Source organism: Doryrhamphus excisus, chromosome 14 (genome assembly GCF_030265055.1).
Source record: "Doryrhamphus excisus isolate RoL2022-K1 chromosome 14, RoL_Dexc_1.0, whole genome shotgun sequence".
Taxonomy (NCBI): Eukaryota; Metazoa; Chordata; class Actinopteri; order Syngnathiformes; family Syngnathidae; genus Doryrhamphus; species Doryrhamphus excisus.
This window is the reverse complement of record NC_080479.1, coordinates 16,520,283-16,548,091: the sequence shown is the minus strand read 5'-3', so window position 1 is coordinate 16,548,091 and position 27,809 is coordinate 16,520,283. Positions and strand designations below refer to the sequence as shown.

Below are 27,809 nucleotides of genomic sequence, written 5' to 3'. Positions count from 1 at the left end.
GGCAGCGGCGGGCTGTTGAACCACTTAAAGGATTCTATTTAACGGGTCAGCCAAGCAATTAATCAAGGGTTTAATTGGAATCCTGAGGCGAGTGACACAATTTATGCAAATGAGGTCATTAATGTGCAGGGCTACATTCAGCGTTTGAATTAAAATGGCCTATCCGCCATCACAGGCTCGCGTTTTCATTATAGAAAAATAAGGGAGAAAAAGTAACTGGAAATACTTAGTCATTCATTTCCTAACAGGAAATGGCCACAATAAAAGGAAATAACATGAAAGCTTTTAGGGTCAAGATGAGACGATGTTAAGGATGGTCATTTAGCCTCATTAGTAACAAACGCCTATCTGAAGGGCTTCTGTTTTAATTGGATCAGCAAGCGACCAACCGCGGTTGGTTGCTAATTGCTTTTTGCCTTTTTAATCGTAAAAATTTTGTATGTGGAAATTTCCACTCTTTTGGTAGGATGGTGACGCCATGTTTGATCGGCTTGAATTTTGCCTCTGCATTGTATCAATTGTATGTCACATCGGCATCGTAATTGCTAGCATTTCCCGTGGTCTTTATTAATTTCTATATTTTCAAGGGACCTACAACATGTTGTATAATGAACACATAACCCTAAGGAAAGCACAATATCGGGTGTTTTTTTTTTTTTTTTCAAAGGAACAATAGACCTAAAGGTTGTGCAGGGGCGTCAAACGGCATCCCTCACGATTCAATGACGCGACTACTTTTTACTGAGTCCTTGTTGAGCATTTTATTTCTATTTCAGGGGGGTTTGGGGTTTTATGGTCAGTTGATGAACCCCATTTATTTTTTTTTTGGGGGGGGGGGGTGAAGCTCTATTAATACCTCATTAAGATTCAACAGTACAAAATATAAATTCTTAAAAAATACATATAACACACAGCATGACAACAATATGAAAATAATGTATTCAGTGTTATGTCACATGTATTCATTCATTCATTCATTCATTTTTTTTACCGCTTACCCTAACTAATTAACCCTAATTAACTAATTAACCATTCGCACTCACATTCATACCTATGGACAATTTGGAGTCGCTAATTAACCTAGTATGTTTTTGGAATGTGGGAGGAAACCGGAGTACCCGGAGAAAATCCACGCATGCACGGGGAGAACATGCAAACTCCACACAGAGATGGCCGAGGGTGGAATTGAACTCGGGTCTCCTAGCTGTGAGGCCTGAGTGCTAACCACTCTGGCCGTGCACCCACAATAATAATGTTTAAATAGCATTATTATAGGAAGCTTTTTTTTTGGCAGGAGCCAATCAGGAGCCATCAGTGCACTTCGAACACGCTTGTCAACCCATTGGAAGTCAGAGCACTTCACTGGCAGTGCTAAATTCCTCATACAGCAACTTAATACTCCAAAGGTGTATATACAAATATACAAACATGTCCCGATATGACTCCAAAATAAAAAATATTCATTTATTTTCTACCGCATATCCTCACAAGGGTCGGGGGGGGGGGGGGGGGGGGGGGGTGCTGGAGCCTATCCCTGGACTGGTGGCCAGCCAATCACAGGGCACATATAGACAAACAACCATTCACACTCACATTCATACCTATGGACAATTTGGAGTCGCTAATTAACCTAGCATGTTTTTGGAATGTGGGAGGAAACCGGAGTACCCGGAAAAGAAAACCCACGCATGCACGGGGAGAACATGCAAACTCCACACAGAGATGGCTTAGAGTGGAATCGAACTCGGGTCTCCTAGCTGTGTGGCCTGCGCACTAACCACTTTCTATGCCACATGTCCTCCAATGAAGACACAGTGCAGAATGGGAAACTTCAAAACTCATATTAGTACTTTTTGTATATTTTTAGGTACACCTTTGGAGTGTTAAGTTACTGTGTGATGAGTTTAGTGTTTTTTTTGCATGAGGAGAACATGCAAACTCCACAAAGAGATGGCCGAGGGTGGGATTGAACCCTGGTCTCCTCGCTGTGAGGTCTGTGCGCTAACCACTCGACCACCGTGCAGCCTCCATGTTATTTTGCACTGTAAAAAAAAACAAGATAAACTTGTTTCGGTGTCATGAGCACTTTAAAGTCCTGTAGAATCTTTGTAAGGTATTGTTTTTTTTTGTTTTTTTTTTTAAAGTAAGAGTTCAGGTAGAGTTGGAAAGTACCAATTTGGCTCCGGTCCTGTCTGCAGGATGCTCGGGGTTTGTTGTAATTCCAGTGAACGGGGAATTGTCTTCTCCATGGCAGATGGCTCAGCACCATGCTGGGTCAGGTAACCGTGACAACCACATCTCTCCACCGCCCTTATCGTTGCCATAATGACTCTTCACACCGGCCAAATGTCATTATATAATCCATGGAGAGGACGTTGGGGAGGGGGGGCAAGGACTTAGTGAATGAGTAAATGGGAGTGCTTTTCACACTGATAAGATCTATTCTAAGACAAGGTTGTTCTGTAAAGTATTATTTTTGAAAAAGGCACAGCCGCTCATGTGTGCTTCTTTGCAGAACCAGAGGGAGGCAGTGGCACACCTCGCTTGGATGCATTTTCCACCAACGGGGTCCTCTCTGTGTTCTGACAATTAATCACATCTACACCTGTTAGATTGCTTAATGAACCGAGCAAGTCAATCTCATTTAATGTAAAAATATCATTTTGCATTAATCTTCACTCGAACGCTTACTCTTGAGTCCCGTGATTATTTTTGACATGCTCGGTGGCTATTGCAAGCCTCATCTACATTACATACATTATTAGTGTCACCGGGAAATTGCATTTATACAGCAGAGATAAATATATTCAAGAAATGTAATTAGCTCTTAATGTGTTTTTCTATATTTGTGTACGTGTACAACAAGGAAAATGTCAGCGGTCTAACTACGGGTGCAACCATATAGAAAAGTCTGGGTGTATTTTGATTTGATACTGTGGTGTCATGTTTTTTAAACTTGTTTAAAACTGAACAGTACGGATTTAAGGACTTATAAATGTTGTTTTCTGGTGATAAAAGATGCCAAAGTTTCAGATAATGACGTTTACGCATATGGAAGTGAGCCCTGAAAGAAATTTGGGATGGTTCAAAACGCTCCGTTTCAAAAGGCGTGGTTAGAATTGCACTTTTGTGACATCACAGAGGGGCAGACTTCCTTATATGGTCATTATTGTGGCCTTGTTTTTTGGATGACTACAAGTTTTTTTTTTCTAAACACCAAGTTCTACTGACGTCAATGCGATCTGGACTTCTTATATAGTATAGTAAACACTGACCTACATATCCAGAAGTCCTTGGGAGCGCATGCGTGTGTGGCCAATCACAGCGGAGTGATGGAGTACATTAGACTGACCGTTTGGGTTGAAACAGGAAGTCCATGGAAACATTGCAGAAATAGGTGCAGAATCTGGAAGCTCTAGAAAGCTTTTTGGTAATGGTAATGGTTTAATTTCATTTGAACATGCATCAGATTACAATTGAATGCATCCCATAATCAGTTCACAGTTCCACATGTCCAAAAGGAGTAGGAAGAAGCAAAGCTTATTAAATCCTACCTCTCCATCTGGTACTTTTACAATCAGTAACTGTTACATTTGTTCACTTCCTGCTTTCCTAATATAGTTTTAGTTGTTTTTTTTGTTGTTTTTTTATTTTATTTTATTTTTTTTTTCATTTTTAAATTTTAAAAAAATTAAATTTTTTATTTTTAGTACTATTTTTATTTTTATTTATTTTTATTTGTACCCCGGTTTCCTCCCACATTCCAAAAACATGCTATGTTAATTGGTAATGGTAATGGTTTTATTTCATTTGAACATGCATCAGATTACAATTGAATGCATCCCATAATCAGTTCCCAGTTCCACATGTTCAAAATGAGTAGGAAGAAGCAAAGCTTATTAAATCCTACTCCTCCATCTGGTACTCTTACAATCAGTAACTGTTACATTTGTTCACTTCCTGCTTTCCATAATAGTTTTTTTTTTATTTCGTAATTTTCTGTCCCGTACCGAAGTACAAGGTGATATGACCATACAATGACATTATGTGTACCATAGTAACTGTTTGTGCAGGTTATTGTGTGTAGCTGCTCTATAGGTGTACACAACTCAATACACAGTGCCAAAAATTTGCATTATTCCGTAATGGAGTTCAAGGCACACACAGCGGATTACCTTTTTTTTTTTTTTTTTTTTGAGGTTTTGCATAGCAAATCCAATGAGGACTTTTATTGTATTTTTATATACAGTATATCTTACCGCTGAGTTATTTGGATAATAAAGATGAAAAATGCAGTTTTCATGCTGCTTGAGACATCCACAACTGGAAGCGCTGATTGCTTCCGTCTGTGGGGATTTAATCTTTGCTGCGGAGGAGCAAAAGAGAAACGAGAGGCGACTTTATAATAACTTTTCTAATAGTTAACAAACACAGACCAGGGTGGTGGAGACAACAGGATATGTGTTTTTGATGAGGTTTTCGGCCCGGTTCTAAACCCTTGTAAGGGTACTGAAGGGAACATGGTTTGCCCAAAAGGCCCGCTTGTGCTTTATGGACTTGGAAGTCCAGTTCTGAAGTCTTAGGATCTCCTCTCATCTTTTTTTTGCAGATGATCTGGTCCTGATGGTGGTCCTCATCGGGCTTTGACCTTCAACGTTTGCATCTGAGTCTGAAGCTTCTGGGATGAGACTCAGAACCTTTCAAATCCGAGGCCATGGTTCTCAGTCGGAAAAGGGTGGATTAGGGTCCCGCCCCAGGAGTTAAAGTATGAAAACTGAGCCAATTTATCGGTTGTCCTACTCATCACATTAAATTGGTTGTCATGTCTTTGGGTCTAATAATAATAATAATAATAATAATAATAATAATAATAATAATAATAATAATAATAATAATAATAATAATAATAATAATAATAATAATAATAATAATAATAATAATAATAATAATAATAATAATAATAATAATAATAATAATAATAATAATAATAATAATAATAATAATAATAATACATTTTATTTATATAGCGCTTTTCAAAATACTCAAAGACACTTTACAGAAAAATGGAGTTGAATAAAAGCAAGTAAACAGAGTAAAAGATACATTAAAATACAATAAATACAACAAATACAACAAAAAGTTAGACATTAAAAACCGATTTAAACAAGTGGGTTAAATTATTAAAGACATTAATAATTCATTCATTCATTTTCTACCGCTTTTTCCTCATACGTTTCATAAGTTAGTTCAAATGAAAGTAATAAATAGCTAAAAGTCCTAATAAATATTGTTCAAAACGCTAAGGTTAAAAAGTTTTACAGAGTGAGACATCTTCTCTAGAAAGTATCGTTTTGGGCCACTAGCGAGTGCTCTCGCTAATAGACAATCTTTGTCGTTTTCTCTGGGTGAAAAAGCAGGCTTCCTTCACGGCAGAAACTAAACGGGAAAACCTCACAAACACGCTGAAATTTGCTCTAAACGCTTGTTTCTTGGGAAATTATCGACTTTGTAAGTATATTGGTGTATAAAGCACTCACATAGATGCTTCTGCTGTTTCAAAAGTCGTACTTGTTTGTCAAGTTCGCTAGCTTCATGCTAATGCTAGCTTGCATTTGCTGTTGGTGTACGTGTGTTAGCTCACTGTTAGCTGATGAGTGTTTAGCCTCCGACATGAGCAGTATTGTAATTTTATTTTATTTTTTCTGTATGTTTCAGTTACCACTTATTTTTACAAGAAAGATTCATAAAGCAAGAAAAGCAAGCCTTGTATGCGGAGTTTTATACATTGGTTTGCTGGCTGCCTAGCCGCATACAGACAGCACATTGGTAATATCGTCAAGGAGAACCACTCCAAATCATTATTAAAGTAAAAAAAAAACGGAGTTTTCAAATTCCATGAATAATTATTATCCAATAAATATCTGCTTTTAATTAACTCCCATCCTATTTGTTGTTCAGGTTAAAAAAAACACCCCAGACTGAGGCCAGCTGCTTATTTGTCATTGTTGAAGTCTCTTATGGATGTCTTCTGAACATCTCCCTGATGCAGCTGTCCAACGGAAGAGGCTCCGAGGATGACAGCTTTCCAGACATCTGCTGGCACCGGGGAACCCGACAGAGGCTTTGTGTTAGGAATGGCGAACAGCCAGTGGTTGGACCCCAAAGCTGAGAGACTCTGAAAAATGCATAGAAACAATGTTTAGTAACAAAAAGTACACTCTTAATGGTAATGGTTTTATTTCATTTGAACATGCAGGCAGGATGGACGTTACAGACTGACACAGTCTACAATGACAAGGTTGTGGCCTTTTCCTGGACCTTTCCATGAACAAATCCTCTTCACACCAATGGATGTCGACCTGTGACCAAAAGCTGTGAAGACATCTTTGAGGTAATCAGCACTCCTTCAGGTTCACAAAAGACATTAAGTGCTTCATCTACTAAGATCCCAAATAACAAGCATCACTTAGAGTAATCCCTCGTTTTATTGAAGTTATTATGCCGATCTAAAAGATCCCGTAATCAGGGAAAACAACGAAAAAAACAAACAAAATTGTTATAATAAATTAATGTAGTTAGAACATAGCAAAACCTGTTTACAACCTTCTAAATATGTTTAACATTATTAGAGCTCTATAGACATGAAATAACACCCCTATAGTCACTCATATTACCCAGTGTAATTCATATACAGTACAGTAATACAAGAAAATAAGCCACTGAAAACATAAGGATGGTGCTTGTGTGTGTTGCCGTTAATATTTTCCGGTGCTACGAATCAGTATTTTAGTTTGGAGCAGGTTATGGCCGTTTCAGTAGCTCGCCTCGGTGTCAAACTGTGACGCAAATTGTGTACTCAAACTTCTCAAATATCTTAGATTTAAAGGGACTCTTTGTAAAAGGGTGGTTAGAGTGGTTATTAGCATGCAGGTCTCACAGCTAGGAGACCCGAGTTCAATTCCACCCTCGGCGATCTCTGTGTGGAGTTTGCATGTTCTCCTCGTGCATGCGTGGGTTTTCTCCGGGTATTCCCAAAACACGCTAGGTTAATTTGCGACTCCAAATTGTCCATAGGTATGAATGTGAGTGTGAATGGTTGTTTGTCTATATGTGCCCTGTGATTGGCTGGCCACCAGTCTAGCGTGTACACCCCTTATTTCATAGAAAATACAGCATGGTTCCATTTTGTGGCTACCTCCTTCCAGCAGCTCATTGCATTGCTGGGTCGGCAATATCTTTGTTCTATTTTTATTCTGTCACTACAAATATGATAAGTGCACAGATGATTCTTTCTCTCCATTGTGGACTATATGCCTGCTTCTCGCCTTAATGAACGAAAAACACAGACCGCAAACAGGTTTCAGATTTGATAAATCACATTGAGAGTGCAAAATGATGAAGTTTGCACCAAACTGCTCTGCAATTTATCCCCATATTTTTGGTCAAGGTCTGCTGCTCACAGTCACAAGCTCACTGTGGGTCTCAGTCTATGTGGATTCCAGTTCCCATCATGCATTAGGGTTCTACCACCACCACCACCCAGATAGCCACTGTCAGCACACCCGCAACAGATAACAATTAGGGATGCTGTAGCATAAAAAATAGATATTTGTTCATATTGGTATTGTTATTTTTTTTGCATATACCGTATTTTCTGGACTATAAGTCGCTCCGGAGTATAAGTCGCACAAGGCCAAAAATGCATAATTAGGTAGAAAAAAAACATCCAAGGCAAGTTCTAACAATAAAAGAATAGAGAACAGGCTAGCTTTGTGTTATTTGGCCTTTGGGTTGCAAATACTGTATACAGTTGACTTGAGGGCTTGCTTAAATATGTATTTTTTAAAGTAATTATGGGTCATATTTATCATCAAAGTGATTTATTAATTGTTTTTAATTTTATACAATGCCATAATTTACTGCTGCAAAGTGTTGTGTTGATTTTTGCAAGGAATTTGCAAGGGATTTTTGCGAGGGTGGAATTGAACTCAGGTCTCCTAGCAGTGTGGCCTGCGCGCTAACCACTTTCTATGCAGCATGTCCTCCAACGAATTGCTTTGCTCAGACACAATGCAGAATGGGAAACTTCAAAACTCATATTGGTACTTCTTTGTATATTTTTAGGTACATCTTTGGAGTGTTAAGTTACTGCATGATGAGTTTAGTGGTTTTTTTTGCAAACATAAACATGGCTAAATAAACTAATAGACATAGACATGTCCCACAGAGGGTGGGATTGAACACAGGTCTGCGCGCTAACCACTCGACCACCGTACAGTCCCCCTTTTAAATTGATAATAAACATAATCTAATCCAGACCTCAACTCGTCACCACAAACTCTCTGCCGCCTCTCCATCTAATCCACCAGCCATCTGAATCTCCCGTCTCACTGACATTGGAATGAAGGGGCATCTCACCGAAGCCGGGGTTCCTCCATGCGTGATCAGGAAGGAAGAGAAGAAGGCCTTAGTGCGAAATGTCAGTGCTTTTTTCCTGCAAAGCAAGCCTCATCAAAGGAGGATTAGCGCCGGACTGATGGCTTCACTGGACGAGCGAGTTGTGATGGGGTAATCTCATGCATGATGACGACTTGGAGGCAGCGTAAGACTTTTTTTTATTTTTTTTTTATTTCTACTTTCAGATATCCTCTATGGAATGGATATGCCGTTATTATCAGGATCACACGTTGATACATTGCATAGTCTGGCGCACACACACACATACACTTGATGGGATTACTTGTGTTATTTTGGATAGTGCAGAGCATTGCCTTGTTATCCACTCAAACGTGCTTGCGGGGGGGATACTGTACTTCCAGCAGATGAGCGAGCCGCATTGCTTTCATATCCTATCTACCCTAAAGGAGTCTAGGCTTAGGAGTATGATAACTCCAGAAGCTGGGGAAACGTTATACCGTTACTTTTATATATATTTTTTTAACTTGTGTTATTAAATCCCACCAGGGTAAACCGAGGAGGGGAGGACCGAGTAATCAAGGATGATGCGTACTGCAGGGTGCTGCCATGTACTGCAGGGTGCTGCCATAAAGGAGTGAAAGGTAAGGAAGGGGAGGGCATGAAGGAGGAGTGTAACGAGGATCCTGAAAAAATAAATAATAAAAAAAATGAAAAAAAAAATGTTGAAAATGTTCACATTTGCAACTAAACTCTTTTATAAAATGCAATTCTTCCACCTTGTGGTAGTTATTTCATCATAAAAAAACTGCACCGAATATGATCTCATCTATTGTGCAGTTGTATCATCACCTCTTTGTGCGTCTCGTAAAAGACGGACAAGATTTCAAATTATTGTGTGGAAGTATGGGCTAATAACTATAAAAATAATCTTCACTCGCTAAATGTACTGCAAAAAAAGGTCAGTAAGGATAATTCATAATGCCGCCTACAGAGAACATACTAACTCCTTATTTCTAAAATCACAAATACTTCAACTTGCTGATATAGTTCATTTAAAATTAAAATTAGGATAAAAATTAGGATAAAAATTAAAATTGGGATAAAAATTAAATTAGGATACAAATTATATTAGGATACAAATTAAAATTCAAATTAAAAAATTTAAATTATATTACGATACAAATTATATTAGGATACAAATTAAAATTTAAATTCAAAAATTTAAATTATATTAGGAGACAAATTAATATTAAAAAATTTACATTATATTAGGATACAAATTAAAATTAAAAAAATTAAATTATATTAGGATACAAATTAAAATTAAAAAATTAAATTATATTATTAGATTAGGAAAGCAGGAAGTGAACAAATGTAACAGTTACTGATTGTAAAAGTACCAGATGGAGGGGTAGGATTTAATAAGCTTTGCTTCTTCCTACTCCTTTTGGACATGTGGAACTGTGAACTGATTATGGGATGCATTCAATTGTAATCTGATGCATGTTCAAATGAAATAAAACCATTACCATTACATGTATGTATCAGATTATATTATCTTTCCCGCAATGTACTATATGTATTTATATTTTAAACCCTCCTTGCATGGGAACAGTGTAATTTGTGAAAGTGTCCAAGGTGGGATATCTGTTTGAAAGCGTACATAATTCTCATGCTTGTTTTTCAGCACGGATTAGCAGAGAGGTGTTTGATATTTATTTTTTTTTTATTTTTTTTTTTTTTTTACCCTGTACGCTGTCTCCCTTGAATCAGCTAATGTCGTGATCGATCAGCTTGAAAGCCGGTGTTGGAGACTCAGTTCTCCAGCGTGTTCACAGCAACAATCAATATCTCTCTTTCTTATGGGGGGTGGTGTGGCCCCCACCCGACCCTTAATCCAAAGGTCCTGCTTTAGTGCTGGTTTGGTTTTTGAAAGGTCAATGATGACAAAGCGTTCATATGGCGAAGTTACAAAAACATTGTATCTTGGAGGCGAATATGCTTCTGTTCTGGGCCGCTCAAATCCTGAAAGCGTGGGCATTATTCTGTAATGCTGCGGGATAAAAAGACGTGAGTGTAATACTGCTATTTGTTCTCCGCCCATTAACTTTTAAAGCTTTGCTGTGTTTATGTGAGAGACAGATTCATGGCTCACACTTTTCAACTATTTATAGCCTGCAACATATTGGACAGACAAAACGATACCTGCATGACGACATCGGCTGTTCAGGTTCTGGTTGCATAACAAAACATAGTTTTACAAATTGATCACAGGTGGACATGCCATGTCTCAGACTCGAGTTAGCTACGGGCTATTGAACGTAGACGCTAGGTGGTATCAGGTATTCACTTCAGACTTAACACGCTACTGGAAGGACCTGAGATATGGTAGGTTATTCATTCATTCAGTCATTTTCTACCGCTTATAATCACGAGGGTCGCAGGAGGGTGCTGGAGCCTATCCCAGCAGGGTACACCCTAGACTAGTCGGCAGCCAATCACAGGGCACATATAGACAAACAACCATTCACACTCACATTCATACCTATGGACAATTTGGAGTCGCCAATTAACCTAGCATGTTTTTGGAATGTGGGAGGAAACCGGAGTACCCAGAGAAAACCCACGCATTCACAGGGAGAACATGCAAACTCCACACAGAGATGGCCCAGGGTGGAATCGAACTTGTGTTTTCTAGATGTGAGGCATGTGCGCCAACCACTTGAACACCGTGCATGAAAATAACCATTCATTTTCTACCGCTTTTCCTCACAAGGGTTGCGGGGGTTGCTGGAGCCTATCCCAGCAGTCTTCGGGCGAGAGGCGGGGTACATGTTGGACTGGTGGCTAGCCAATCATAGGGCACATATAGACAAACAACCATTCACACTCACATTCATACCTATGGACAATTTGGAGTCGCCAATTAACCCAGCATGTTTTTGGAATGTGGGAGGAAACCGGAGTACCCGGAGAAAACCCACGCATGCACGGGGAGAACATGCAAACTCCACACAGAGATGGCTGATGGGGGACTTGAACGCCGGTGTCCTAGCTGTGAGGTCTCAACTATCTCAGTCTGGCCTCTCTAACTTTATCTCCAAGGCCTCTAACTTGGAATGCCCCTCTGATGTACTCGTTCCTGATCCTATCCATCTTGGTCACTCCCAATGAGAACCTCAGCATCCTCATCTCTGGACATGTCCCAAACATCTCAGTTTGGCATCTCTAACTTTATCTCCAAGGCCTCTAACTTGGAATGCCCCTCTGATGTACTCGTTCCTGATCCTATCCATCTTGGTCACTCCCAATGAGAACCTCAGCATCCTCTTCTCTGACATGTCCCAACCATCTCAGTCTGGCCTCTCTAACTTTATCTCCAAGGCCTCTAACTTGGAATGCCCCTCTGATGTACTCGTTCCTGATCCTATCCATCTTGGTCACTCCCAATGAGAACCTCAGCATCCTCATCTCTAGACATGTCCCAAACATCTCAGTCTGGCCTCTCTAACTTTATCTCCAAGCCCTCTAACTTGGGATGCCCCTCTGATGTACTCGTTCCTGATCCTATCCATCCTGGTCACTCCCAATGAAAACCTCAGCATTGTTGTTGTCACTGCTTTGAAATAATTCAGTGTACTGGCTCATTCATGTTGATGGGCTTGATGGGTTAAATTTGATGAACCGTAACGGTTAGGACAACCCTGACATAGATGGAGTTATTTACACCTTTCGACTGTGCCAGTGACCTTTAAAAAGTGCGCCATAAAGCCCCGCCTAACGTCTTTCAAAATGTAAATGAGATGTTTACATCTGTTTGGATGTGCATTGTCCTTTACATGAACCTATTGTAAGGTTTTCCGTCATTCTAAATGACTTCATTTCTCATAATATCTTTCTGCCTCTGTCCTATTTATGGATCTCCAAAGCAGCTCAGACTACAATATTTACTGCCCAGGGATATGGGGGAGGCGCATCTTGTGGTAGTTTTGTGCTAAATCGACCGTTTTGCAAAACAACACACTGCAAAAATAAATAGAAACATCACTCTTAATTTGTGAACCTGACAGGGTAAGAAATGAGAGGACTATGAAGTCTTATGTCTGCCACTTATGACCAAGCAGATCGTAATTGTGTTGTTGTCAATTACAAGTCATGGCTCTATGGATTTGGTTTATGAACTAATGGGAACATGCAAATGGAAACGGTCAGTTATGGAAAGTATGTATTTTATAGAAGGATTGTTTTTGTTTTCGCAGTTCTTTTTATTTAGATAAGATATTGGTATTCGTGGAACCTTGGTTAGCATCCGCCCTGGTTTTCCAGTCAAAGTCAGACATTTCATTCCATCCTTTTTCTCTGTCACTTATCCTTTTTAGGGGCTGCAGGGATATGCTGGAGCCAATCCCAGTTGACTTCAGCCGAGAGGCGGGGTACACGCTTGACTGGTTACCAGTCGCAGAGCGTCACATATGCCTTGGTTTGGGTACATATTTTGGTTAGTGTTTTTAGTGTATTTGATCATAAACCTGTAGTATTTTTTTTGCTAACTAACAAGGTTAATTCATTCATTCATTTTCTACCGCTTATTCTCACGAGGGTCGCGGAGGAGCTGGAGCCTATCCCAGTTGACTTCAGCCGATAAACGAGGTACACCCTTGACTGGTCACCAGTCGCAGAGCGTCACATATGCCTTGGTTTGGGTACATATTTTGGTTAGTGTTACTGCATGATTGCAACCGTGTATTTGTGCTGGAGCCGATCCCAGCCAACTTCAGCCGAGAGGCGGGGTACACGCTTGACTCGTCACCAGTCGCAGAGCATCACATATGCCTTGGTTTGAGTACATATTTTGGTTAGTGTTACTGCATGATTGCGACCGTGTATTTGATCATAAACCTGTAGTATTTTTTTTTGCTAACTAACAAGGTTCATTCATTTTCTACCGCTTATCCTCATGAGGGTCACGGGGGTGCTGGAGCCTATCCCAGCTGACTTCAGCCGAGAGGCGGGGTACACCCTTGACTGGTCGCCAGTCGCAGAGCGTCACATATGCCTTGGTTTGAGTACGTATTTTGGTTAGTGTTAGTGCATGATTGCGACCGTGTTTATCATAAACCGTCCTTGGTAGCTGCTTCCAAATATATGAAAACAGGAACCAGAAATCAGCGCCATCGCCCATTTATGATGTCATCAGCAGATGACTTGGACTTACAAAACACTGACTTTCCCCCACCTCTGCCAACTATAGTAAAAGCCGTAAAAGGTGTACCACATAGTACTAGCACAGTAAAAGGGGCGTCAAACGTCTCTACCAGGATTATAGCCCACTAAAATAAGTTTACGACACACTGTTCCTATCAGACGTCACTGCGCCATTACAATTCCGAAGCTGTTAATGGAGGTCAAATTAGGTTTTTTAATTAGTCGCATTACCTTTTTTTGCTTTAACCGTCTCTTCGAGTCAGACATACTCAGTTGCCACTGCAATATTGTCAAAACTACAGTATATTCCTCCGTCACCTTGATGCCTCAATAGATCTCCCTTTACCATCACAACCCCTCCGACTTCCCATCCTCCATGCTTGTTACCAACTGTCAAACTAGCTGTTCGCGGCTCTCGCTGTGTTCACGCTGCTTGGTCAGCACAGATTGGCATGCACACGGTGTCCTCTGGCCTGACCCGACTGCCTCTGTTGCTCCCCCTATTAAAATTCCTGTGCCAGATCCCCCGATGGAGGAGAGTGTAGCAGCAGGGTCAACCTTGCTTGGTGGCCTCCCTTCCACCTGCCTTCCTAATGAAAGAGGACGTCTGCTGGGTTCATTACTAAAGCGCACCGCTAATAACAGACACAGCAAGCAAAGCAGTGGGGATGGGCGGATGGGGGGGGGGGGGCGGGGTGTTGGACACCGTGCATGGAACACTTTCAAGGTGATTTTATGTTTTTTTTTTTTTATAGCACGACTTCAACTTTCCAACAACATTGTGACACACAGTGAAAATAGCGTCAGCATGAACTCCTGCAAAGACTGATATAGCTAACGTGCTAATGTGCTAGTGCTAGCTTGAACCAGGGTGTACCCCGCCTCTTCCTCAAGATCTCCTGGTATAGGCTCCAGCAAAAAATGTGTCAAAGCTAAACCCCAACTTGGCCATTTGTGGATAATGGCTCTTACTGTGGTTGGCTGGAGTCCCAAAGTATTAGAAATGACTTTAGAACCTTTTCCCGGCTTATAAATTTTGACTACTTTTGTTTCTGGGGGGCTGCATGGCGGCCTAGAGGTTAGCGTGCAGACCTCACAGCTAGAAGACCTGAGTTCAATTCCATCCTCGGTGATCTCTGTGTGGAGTTTGCATGTTCTCCCCGTGCATGCGTGGGTTTTCTCCGGGTACTCCGGTTTCCTCCCACATTCCAAAAACATGCTAGGTTAATTAGCGACTCCAAATTGTCCATAGGTATGAATGTGAGTGTGAATGGTTGTTTGTCTATATGTGCCCTGTGATTGGCTGGCCACCAGTCCAGGATGTACCCCGCCTCTTGCCCGAAGACAGCTGGGATAGGCTCCAGCACCCCCGCGACCCTTGTGAGGATAAGCGGTAGAAAATGAATGAACGAATGATATTATTGCCTACTATATTGAGTAATATGAGTGGAAATGTGACTGTAGGGGTGTTATATCATGTCTAAAGGTCTCTAATAATGTTGAAACCCATATTTAGAAACAGTTTATTAAACAGTTTATTATTAATAATATTAATATTATTATTATATTACTATAATAAACTGTTTAATAATATTAATATTATTATATTGCTATAATAAACTGTTTAATAAATTAATTAATAAACTAAAATTATAATAATAATAAACTGTTTAAGAAACTTTCTAAATATGGGTTTCAACATATTAATAACAATAATAATATTATTATACATAATATAACTTTTACTTGAACATAATAATATTATTATATCATATATATATTATAATATTATTATATTATTATAATTTTATTTTATAGATTCATATATGAATATTATATTTTATATTAACTATAATATTATTATTATTACTATTACTATTATATTACTATAATTTAATATATATATATTATTACTATAATAATTTTATTATTATCATATTTCATTTACAAATAAGGAAGTAACAAGGAATAAGGAACCAATTAACCAGAATAAACGAGGGATTACTGTATAGCCATTGTGTTGTTAGGAATATTGTTATGCTATATTTTATGCTAGTCTGCACAATGAAGAGATACGCCGCCTCTGCGTCTGTCTTCGAGGAAATGAGCGAGGAAGAAGAAGAGGCTCATGTTTGGCTTGAAATCCAATCTGAGCCTGTTGATAAACGACAGGGAGTTCTGCTAGCATGTTCCTATCACCTCTCGTCTCCTGTTGGCGTTCCGCTGTGCGAGGCTCGAAGGCAGTGTCATATCCAAACCTCACGGGGAGGGCATCCCGTGAAGCCTCAGCATTTTTGTCTTTCTGTTATGATGGATCAGGATATTGCCTCGCCTCCTCCCACCTTCTCAGACTTCCAGTATATCTCCATCTTCTCTCTACCTCCCCCCTCTGTCTCGCCCTGTAAGCATCCCAGCACTTCTGATGTGGGAAGCAACCTGATGTTGAGCGATGTCTGTTATTTGACAACACCGCCCCAGGCTGAAGATGGCACTTCCCCCTACAAGTGGCTGAGCTTAAACAGCCTGTTTTATCTCGACTGTATCTACCGCCGTGTAGAGAGGAGGCGTAGGGAGAGCCAGGCAGTGTCCGATCCCTTATAGCAGCACTTGGATGTACTCCTCCTCAGTGAGATGTATATGGAGGAGGAGACCTTAGCTCCAACATACACTATTATATGCTATCTGTAAGTCAGATTGTATAACTTATGCTAAGATCTTATATGTGCTAACCGGAGGATGAGCCTGTATCATATATAATAATATAATACAGTAAACCTCGGATATATCGGACTCTGATATATCGGAAATTCGCTCACAACGGACAGATAAAAAAGAACCGATTTTTCTGTAATGCATTTCCAATAAAAATTCATTGCATATATCGGATTTTTTATAACGGATTTCGCCTATTTCGGACAAAATCTCCAGTCCCGTTCCAATGCATTTCCATTAAATTTCCCTCGCATATATTGGATGGCCGCATCGTGGCGCTCCGATTCGCCGAATCGTGACAGGCCGCTATACGACGTCATTTGCAGCGTTTGCAGCGTTGCCTGCGCGTCCAGGTACATTGGAAACATAGTCAAGGAAGTGCCTTTTTATAACGGATAAAATCCGATTTACGCATATACCGGATATAAATCCGATATATGCGTAAAACGGACATTTTCCGGTATACACATATAACGGATTTCGCTTATATCGGACAAAACCAGTGGGAACAATTGAATCCGATATATCCGAGGTTTACTGTAATATAATAATATAATAATGTAATGATGTATGTAATAATGTAATAATATATGTAATAATATAATAATATAATAATATAATAATATAATAATATAATAATATAATAATATAATAATATAATAATATAATAATATAATAATATAATAATAATAAAAACACGGCTGCGACTCATCTCCAAACTCCTGACATCACTTCCTGTCCACTTCTTTTGGTTCCCCTAGGGAGCACATTTATAGAAACACACACAAGCATGAGTCTTATGTGTTAAATGGCTGATTCATTCTTATGTCTAATATATTGGGTCGTATATATAATATAAAGCTGACTGTAGGGGTGCTATTTCATTCTAGAGGGCTCTAACAGCCTTGTTTTAGCTCTGAATGAATGTGAATGCCATAGAAAAATTTGGAAGCTGCGTCTTCATGTTGGCCGGGTTCAAGTCCTAATTAAAGTAATGGTAATGGTTTTATTTAATTTGAACATGCATCAGATGACAATTGAATGCATCACATAATCAGTTCCCAGTTCCACATGTCCAAAAGGAGTAGGAAGAAGCAAAGCTTATTAAATCATACCCCTCCATCTGGGACTTTTACAATCAGTAACTGTTACATTTGTTCACTTCCTGCTTTCCTAATATAGTTAAAGTTTTTTTTTATTTTTTAATTTTTTTTAATTTAAAATCAATTATGTTAAGTTAAAATCAGACCTCTGAATCTTTAAAAATTAAAGTTAAAATCAGACTGCTGAATGCCAAATAAGCCCCTTTACCTGCCCACACACACACGCAAAACTTTAAATTATTATTATTTATTCAAAATTATTTAAATTATCTGTGCAATTTACTGTTTACACTGTACATTGTTGTTGTTCATATTTGATGTCATCTATTTATTGTCCACATTATTATTTATTATTATTATTATACGGGAGCCAGGCAACGACATTTCGTTGGCAATTTCACTGCTGTGTTATTGTGCAATGACAATAAAGGATGTCCGTCCGTCCGTCCGTCTGAACTGTACCAATGGTTTTATTCTGATAGCACTAAGAATCAAACGATAAAGTAACCCAGATGACCAACAAATATATTGAAAATGCCTATTCAGGCCTCCATATAAGGATGAATATTGGACATTTTAGCAACTTATTTTGCCAAGGGTGCCCTAAAATGGGAAACAACACAAACTTTGTACTCGAGTGCAGAGGACTTTATTGAATTCAAGAAAATGAAAATATCATCATGTGGCGACTGTATAGAAAGACAATTGACTTTTATCAAGAAATGTTATTTCAGTAGTGTAGTGTTCCCCAGCTCTGTTGGAGTTACTTTTCTCTAACTTCTCATTTTCAGATCTGGGAAAGAAAACAAAAACAAGATACAAAAATCCATTCTAAATATTTTAACATTATTAGAGACCTGTAGACATAATGTAACACCCCTATAGTTACCTTTACTCACTTTTACACTCGTATTATTTATTGTTTACACCACATTGCCCAACTCTAATGCTGCAGGGACTCGAGATGCCTGCTTGCTACTTAGTTAACAAGCTAACGAGTTTACCATTTAGCCTAAAATTTTTGTCACGTCATGACATAGTGATGTTTTAGCTCGACCCCAGGAAGCAAGAGATTATAATTGCTGTAATGCAGAGATAGGAATGCAAATTAGAGGCAGTTGCGTGTAACTAAGGAGACTAAGTCGAAAGTGGAGCAAACTGAATGGGGAAAAAACAGGAAGTGATTAAAAAAATAAGGGCATGGAAATAGGAACCAAGTCACAAATGAGAAAACATGTATTTATTTTAAAATTAAGAAGCCAAAAATGTACCACTTCCACACAGAATGTGAGGATGACATTTTTTTTTCACTCTATTGTGTTGGAAATGCCAAGACTGAGTTCATAGTGTGAAAGTAATGTATGATAAAGTCTCATTGTTTTACAACATAGTGACCAGAATACTACATATCACTTGCATTGTAATACAAATATATATATTTTTATTTTTTTTAATAAACCATAGTCTACCACAAAACAGCAATGTGTTATATCAAGGGAGCGATAAGTAAACCGCGATATTGTGAAGGATGACTGTACTGCATCTACTACATGAGACCTGGCTTGGGAACTGCAAAACCGGGGGTTCAAATCCTTTTATGAACAAAAACACCACAAATCCATTGACCCAAAACCACTTAGGCAAAACTATGGAGCTGCCTTGTCATAAACTTGAACTGGGGTCTTTTATTTTAATGCAGTGGAACTTCGGTTCATTTAGAGTTGGGGACACTATAGACCAGAGGTAGGGAACCTATGGCTCGGGAGCCAGGTAGGGCTCTTTTGATGACTGTATCTGGCTCTCAAGCATTTCTTACCACAATAAAAATGCATTTTTGCTAACATTTTAAAGTAAACCATCACAGAAATGACTGTTAAAAATAATATTCAAAATCAACAACTTTCTTATGCATTTTAATCCGTCCATCTATATCAGGGGTCGGGAACCTTTTTGGCTAAGAGAGCCATGAAGGCCAGATATTTTAAAATGTGTATCTGTGAGAGCCATATACATTTTGAATGCAATCAAATGTGTGCATTTTTATGTAAGACCAACAGTTTTAGATATAATGGGCTCTAATTATGTAGACTACCCCACGCCAAGGGGGTGTGGCCAGCATACTTTCGTGAGCAGCGCAGTGTCTAATAATAAATCTAATACTTGCTGCCATTAATGCAACTTCTGCTGCTGCATAGTTTTGAACCGTATTCAGTACACATATTTCATTCTTTTGGCCATCTTCACCAGAAGGCTTGGTTCTGCAGCTTTAGCTATTTGACTAAAGGAGGAAAGTTTACATTTACATGTTTTTTTTGACATCTCAATGACCGAGGTAGACTACAGCATTACCCAGCAATAATCAAGTTTTGGTGTTTGACCTGGAAAATATCATCAGGAAAGATAGATATAGTTGGCCGTATTGCAGCAGAATATAGATGGACGAATTAAAATGCATAAGAAAGTTGTTGATTTTGAATATTATTTTTAACAGTCATTTCTGTGATGGTTTACTTTAAAATGTTAGCAAAAATGCATTTTTATTGTGGTAAGAAATGCTTGAGAGCCGGATACAGTCATCAAAAGAGCCCTACCTGGCTCCCGAGCCATAGGTTCCCTACCTCTGATCTATATTCTGCTGCAATACGGCCAACCATATCTATCTTTCCTGATGATATTTTCCAGGTCAAACACCAAAACTGCACACATTTGATTGCATTCAAAATGTATATGGCTCTCACAGATACACATTTTAAAATATCTGGCCTTCATGGCTCTCTTAGCCAAAAAGGTTCCCGACCCCTGCTATAGACAGATTCCGAGTAGGGAATCATTTGTTTTATATGTATGTGGTTTATTTGTTTTAATCGGATCATTTGGAACAAATGAATGACAAACTGAGGGTCCAGAGAGAATTTGTGATGGTGTTACGTTTTGGCCGTGTCAGTCCTTTTGGATTTGTGCTCATGGTGCTGGAGTCCCCTAGCATTTGGTTTGAGTCTCTCAATCTCATTTTAAAGCATCTTAGAAACAGACAATCCATTTGTCAAACCCCACTTCAGAACCTCCCCCCACTTCAATTTGACAAAAAATTATATCGGTAGCAACTATTTTAGTTTGAAACTCAAAGCCTTGCATGTACGGCAATAAGGAAGTCAGAGAACGACAAATGGCAAAGCGGAGAACTTAATAGAGAGGAGACCATTTCATGCAACACAGCTTTCCAAGTCCTCAGTCATCAGGGATGGCAAAGAACAGCCAGAATCTCTTTCATAGCTGGCCAAACCGAGTAACCAAGCATTGCCAAGCCCTCTAGAAGACAATATCCCCTAACTAACGCCATGTGGGATGTCTTTCCTGTGTCGTGGGGTGAAGACTGGCAACCGGAAACCATTCATATAAAGCTAAACGTCTAAGAGTCCTTTAGGATTGGGCTTTGGAAACGGATAGCCTGGAGTATATCTAGATTTATTATATCCAAGGTTGTTTTAACCACTAGAATAATTTAGGCTAAGCTATTTAAACCGTAGACTGGATTAACCCTGCCTCAGATAGCAATAGCATGCTACTATAGGTCTGGAATGAATGGCAGGTTCCTAATAGAGTAGCCATTTTCTACTTTGTCCCTAAATTGCATCGCCACGGTTATCCTGAATGTTAAAAACGATAAATCGGACATTATCTGTCATTAGCCACGTTTACATGGACCCAAATATTCCAATTCCATTCGGGTTATTTGCTCAAACGGAAAGTTCACTCACATTCATACCTATGGACAATTTGGAGTCGCTAATTAACCTAGCATGTTTTTTTTGGAATGTGGGAGGAAACCGGAGTACCCGGAGAAAACCCACGCATGCACGGGAAGAAAACGCAAATTCCACACATAGATGACCGAGGGTGGAATCGAACTCGGGTCTCCTAGCTGTGAGGCCTGTGAGCTAACCGCTTGTCCACCGTGCAGCCCTCATTAACTTCATGTATGCTAATTTGTTCCCTTTTTTTGCCTTGTTTTGTGTAAGTTTTCAATCTGTTTATTTTCACCAGTCTGTTATATTGACAATACAATCGAGACTAATTGAGATACAAACGCTTTTGGATGGCTTCCCTTTTCATTATCCACGGAATTAATTGCTGTCCCCCAATCCATGAGATTTGTCTTTCTCGGTGTCATCTGGATTGCTAATATCTGGGTGTGACCAAAAACAAGATGTGAGGAAAATTGTGACATTCTATTATCACCATGTCGCTATCTGCCTCCAAGAGCTGCAAACAAATTATAGATTATTTCCTGGTGTTGCTTCCTCTAATAAATCTATTTGCAAGGCTGAACATCAATTCCGACTCGCATTCTCTTTCATTTTCCTCGACACCGCTCTATCGTATCATCTTCTATGTGCAACACTAATATTTCTCTACTCGATACCAGTCACACATGAGGAGTGTATCATGATGTCTAACGAAATCAACATGCCAAATGTCCGTTTACCAACTATTCCAATTTCCTCATAACATGGAACTTAAAATAACGTTCTTTTACCGGACATTACTCACCCAAATGTCACGATTCTATGCACACAGAATATTGTGTTCCATGGCTATATCGACAAGGAACCTTCCAAAAGAAATATTTTTAGATTTTAGAAGAATTAGATTCCCCTCCTTCGTCAGAAAAAAAAAAGTTTATGTATACTTGTTTCCATTTTTTAGTAAATAGCAGAAGAACATTGGTAAGTTACCGGGAAAAAACAGTTTCCAAATAAAAAAAAAGGATAAAACCAGCGTTTTTGCGAAAAGATACATTGGTAAGTTTCTGGAAAAAAAACTGTTTCCAACTAAAAAAAAAGGGATAAAACCAGCGTTTTGCAAAAAGATACATTGGTAAGATTCCGGAAAAAAAAATGTTTCCAACTAAAAAAGGGATAAAACCAGCGTTTTGCAAAAAGATACATTGGTAAGTTTCCGGAAAAAAAAACTGTTTCCAACTAAAAAAAGGGCTAAAACCAGCATTTTGCAAAAAGATACATTGGTAAGTTTAAAAAAAAAAACTGTTTCCAACTAAAAAAGGGATAACGCCATTGTTTTGCAAAAAGATACATTGGTAAGTTTCCGGAAAAAAGTGTTTCCAACTAAAAAAGGGATAAAACCAGTGTTTTGCGAAAAGATACATTGATAAGTTCCCGGAAAAAAGTGTTTCCAACTAAAAAAGGGATAAAACCAGTGTTTTGCGAAAAGATACATTGGTAAGTTCCCGGAAAAAAACAGTTTCCAACTAAAAAAGGGATAAAACCAGCGTTTTGCGAAAAGATACATTGATAAGTGACCGGGAAAAAAATGTTTCCAACTAAAAAAATGGATAAAACCAGCGTTTTGCGAAAAGATACAGAGACATTTCATTTTTTAACGCAGCCCCCGCGACCCTCGTGAGCTGCTGGAGCCTATCCCAGCTGTCTTCGGGCGAGAGGCGGGGTACACCCTGAACTGGTCGCCGTTTACCAACTTTTCCAATTTCCTCGTAACATGGAACTTCAATCAGAAAAAAAAATGGTGTATACCTTTTTCCATTCTTTAGTAAATAGCAGAAGAATATGGGTAAGTTTCCGGCAAAAAACTGTTTCCAACTAAAAAAAAAGGATACAAGGACATTTCATTGTTTACCGCTTATCCTCACGAGGGTCGCGGGGGGTGCTGGAGCCTATCCCAGCTGTCTTCGGGCGAGAGGCGGGGGTACACCCTGGACTGGTGGCCAGCCAATCACAGTGCACATATAGACAAACAACCATTCACACTCACATTCAAGCTGTTTACACATGCAAATGGAATTGAACCGAATATAAATCCCTGTGATTTATACACCAACTGATTTACTTGAATGGATAAGCGCTCCTGTTGCAGTTTAAATGCAAACGAATGCCCGGCGAATGTTACTGTAGGAGACAAAAAAAGTGCTATCTCAGCATGTAACTATGGAACTGTAACTATGTAACTGTGTGTCCCCAATGATCTTAGATAGGTGAGTTGAATGAAAGAGGAAAAGGAAGCAACATGCAGAGGAGCCATCAGAAAGCTTTGCCTCCGGTGGGTTTGTAATTACAATGGAAGCAGATATATGTTCTTACTTAATGCAGTGGCTGCTGGAGATTGCTCGGGGGGGGGGGCTGATACAAAACAGCAGTGAGAAAAGTCGTATAGAAGTCAGACAGTAAGAGAGAGCTCTATTACTTCTCTTCTATGTCCATATACTATATAGGATATACGTATATATATAGTATATATATATAGGGTGCCCAATGTCAAAATACAGTCTTGTATTCACATTTGAGATAGAAATGAATTGGTGAATCAATGCTAAATCTGAATGCTAAGTATACATCTGTATGCTAAAAACAAATGTTAAACATAAATGTTAAATATAACATAATGGCTAACCACTCGGTCGCCATGCAGCCCAAATATCTTAAATATAATAATAAAATAAATATAATAATTAAAATAAATATAATAATAATAATAACATCCAGAAGTACATAATAATAGTAATAAATAAAAACATAATAAATAAAAGGTACATATAAAATATACTTATAAATGTATAATATAAATGTTAAACTTGTATAATAAAAATATACATTGTAAATTTGAATGCTAAATATACATGTAAATAATAATAATAATAATAATATTCAGAAGTACTTAATAATAATAATAATAATAATAATAAATAAAAACATAATAAATAAAAGGTAAATATAAAATATACAAATAATGTTAAATATAAATGTTAAATCTATAATATAATAATTTACATTTAAATGCTAAATATACATATAAATATGCATTTAAAATGTAAAAATGAATGATAAACATACATGTTAACTATGAATCCAAGTGCTGAATCAGTTCAGTCTAAATCTACATGTTTAATATATATGAAAATTATAATCATAAATTGTAAAAAATGACAAATCTCAATGCTAAATAAAAACGTTAAGTCTCAATCAAAAAGCTAAATCGAAATGTTAAATTTACATATGTACGTTAAATATAAATGTTAAACATACATGTTAATGTCTAAAAAGTCTAAATGGAAATGTTAACTATTAATCAAAATATAAATTGAAATGCTAAATCTAAATGTTTAGAGTTAGTACAAATATTAAATGAAATATGAATGTTCTGCGTGACAAATTAGACGCAACAATTTTCTGTTCCAGACTCTTATTTTCTCATCTGCACTTCCTGTTTGGCACCCAGGCAAGTACATAAGCGGCACCTTTACTTCCTGTTTGAGAGCACAGGGAGCACACCTGTTGCTGATGAACAATCAGTGGTTCACCTGGTGTCTTCTACTTCTTGTTTCTTCATTGTTAGTTTGGACTTCAAGTTACATGAGCCTTTTGTTCCGTGTCCTGTTTTTTTTTCATTTTTATTTTTATTTTTTACCCAAAGTAACAACTCTAAGAAAGTCTTGAACTATTACCATGTTTTGAAATTGTAGCGTGGCACAACATGGTCAAGAAAAAAGGATGTCCCGATACGTTGGACTTCAGGTTTCAGCACTACTTCAACCCCGGGCGATGATGCTTCATTGTAGGTAAGACCCATCTTAGTTACTTTATTTGTGTTTTCAGCTATTTTAACAATAATTGTTCCTCGTTTTCGGCGTGGCGGTTGAGTGGTTAGCGCGCAGACTTCACAGCTAGGAGACCCGGGTTCAATTCCACCCTCGGCCATCTCTGTGTGGAGTTTGCATGTTCTCCCCGTGCATGCGTGGGTTTTCTTTTCCGGGTACTCCGGTTTTCCTCCCACATTCCAAAAACATGCTAGGTTAATTGACGACTCCAAATTGTCCATAGGTATGAATGTGAATGTCTTACTGAAAACAAACTTTGCTAACAGCACTCGATTCATCACACTGCAACTTAATACTCAAAAGGTGTATAAACAATACTAATACTAATTTATACTGATACTAAAATACTAATACTAAAATACTGATTTCGCAAGGGGGCGGCACAGCTCGGAGACCAGGGTTCAATTCCACTCTCGGGCATCTCTGTGTGGAGTTTGCATGTTCTCCCCGTGCTTGTGTGGGTTTTCTCCGGGTACTCCGGTTTTCCTCCCACATTCCAAAAACATGCTAGGTTAATTGACGACTCCAAATTGTCCATAGGTATGAATGTGAGTGTGAATGGTTGTTTGTCTATATGTGCCCTGTGATTGGCTGGCCACCAGTCCAGGGTGTACCCCGCCTCTCGCCCTTAAGACAGCTGGGATAGGCTCCAGCACCCCTGCGACCCTCGTGAGGATAAGCGGTAGAAAATGAATGAATGAATGAATGAATTAAATTAAAATACAAATATAAGAATTCATAAGATGCATTCAAAGACATTGGCAATACAGGAAGTAAACAAACCACCACAAAGGAACTCTCCAAATGCTAATGTTTAAATATATAGTATGTATTATTTATGTTATTTTCTCTTATTACAGCTACTATGTTGAGTAATTCCAGTGTAAAGGTGACCATAGGGGTGCTATCTCATGTCTAAAGGGCTCTAATAATGACAAACATTTTCTGTGCTCTAACTAAAAAAAAAAAAAAGACAAATGAGGAATTGTACAAAAGTTTTGTTGTATTGTTTTTGTGAGACTTGCGCCAAAGGAAGCCAAAAATAAAGACAGCTGGGATAGGCTCCAGCACCCCCCGCAACCCTCGTGAGGAAAAAGCGGTAGAAAATAATTGAATTGTTTTTCAGTGGCTTGTACAATTTAAATAGAACATTGTTTTGTACATTGAATGTAGAAAAACTGTTTAGGACTTTTAAAATGTTTTTTTAACCCTCTAAACATAAAATAAGACCACAATAATTACTTTAAAACACAAATTGACCTTTAAGTTGCTGTGTCCTTGTTCATGTACTGTATACAAAGATACATTTATTGATAGGAATCAATTAAAAGTATCATCCCAGGTCCCAATACCGGCATATTCCCCCCTTTTCCATCAATCTCTCTCTCTCTCCACAAAGCTTGTCCTCTCCTGCACAGCCCTTGATGTTGTGATTAGCTTAATTGGCCATAACTTCCAAACAGCCATTCATACATGCTGACAGATGACACAGCCATTTAACTGAATGAATGAATGACCACCATGCTGGCAGCAAGTAAAGCATGTCGCCTGACTGATGGCTCGCACAAGGGTATCGGACTGAGGGCTCTGCTAGAGCAAGCGAGAAGACTGAATGCTCGGACTTTAAGAGGATGGGGATTTGTAACCGGATAAGAAGGTAAAAGGAAAAAAAAAACAATAGATCTGCACAGTGGATGTTGGAAAGTGGGTTTTACAGATTAGTAGTTAATTTAAAATTGTGGAGGAAAACAAGGAAAAAGTCACACTTCACTTTTAAGTGTCACCTTTACACTCCTATTATTTATTGTTTAGATCCAATTGTAGGGCTGCACGGCGGTCGAGTGGTTAGCGCGCAGACCTCACAGCTAGGAGACCCAGGTTCAATTCCACCCTCGGCCATCTGTATGGAGCAAAAAAACACTAAACTCATCACACAATAACTTAACACTTCAAAGTGGTACCTAAAAATATACAAAGTGCCAATATGAGTTTTGAAGTTAGCGCGCAGACCTCACAGCTAGGAGACCAGGGTTCAATTCCAAACACTAAACTCATCACACAATAACTTAACACTCCAAAGGTGTACCTAAAAATATACAAAGAAGTACCAATATGAGTTTTGAAGTTTCCCATTCTGTATTGTGTCTGAGCAAAGCAGTTCATTGGAGGACGTGCTGCATAGAAAGTGGTTAGTGCACAGGCCACACAGCTAGGAGACCTGAGTTCAATTCCACCCTCTGCCATCTTTGGAGTTTGCATGTTCTCCCCGTGCATGCGTGGGTTTTCTCCAGGTACTCCGGTTTCCTCCCACATTCCAAAAACATGCTAGGTAGGTTAATTGGCGACTCCAAATTGTCCATATGTATGTATGTGTACTCCACTGGGTAATATGAGTGTAAATATGAATATAGGGGTGTTATTTTATGTCTATAGAGCTCTGATAAAAGTTTAGAAGCATGTTTTTGGAATGTGGGAGGAAATCGGAGTACCGGGAGAAAACCCACACATTCACCGGGAGAACATGCAAACTCCACACAGAGATGGCCGAGGGTGGAATTGAACTCGGGTCTTCTAGCTGTGTGGCCTGCACACTAACCACTTTCTATGCCGCATGTCCTCCAATGAACTGCTTTGCTCAGACACAATGCAGAATGGGAAACTTCAAAACTCATGTTGGTGGTACTTTGTATATTTTTAGGTACACCTTTGGAGTGTTAAGTTACTGTGTGATGAGTTTAGTG

At 38.7% G+C, this 27,809-nt stretch overlaps 1 protein-coding gene across 5 annotated transcripts in view; it reads left to right on the top strand.

Moving 5' to 3' along the window:
• Positions 1-27,809, top strand: part of rbms3 (RNA binding motif, single stranded interacting protein) — a 296,873-nt gene that overhangs the window by 10,627 nt on the left and 258,437 nt on the right. The window contains exons 1-6 of one of the 5 annotated variants that reach the window (XM_058047021.1): positions 5,234-5,508; positions 5,716-5,866; positions 5,959-6,391; positions 8,370-8,602; positions 8,965-9,059; positions 24,934-25,029. The gene's annotated coding sequence lies outside the window, so the exon portion shown is untranslated. Of the gene's footprint in view, positions 1-4,609; positions 4,766-5,232; positions 5,509-5,715; positions 5,867-5,958; positions 6,392-8,369; positions 8,603-8,964; positions 9,060-24,933; positions 25,030-27,809 lie in introns of those variants that run through there. The other 4 variants (XM_058047024.1, XM_058047022.1, XM_058047020.1 and 1 more) reach the window with 4 other exon arrangements.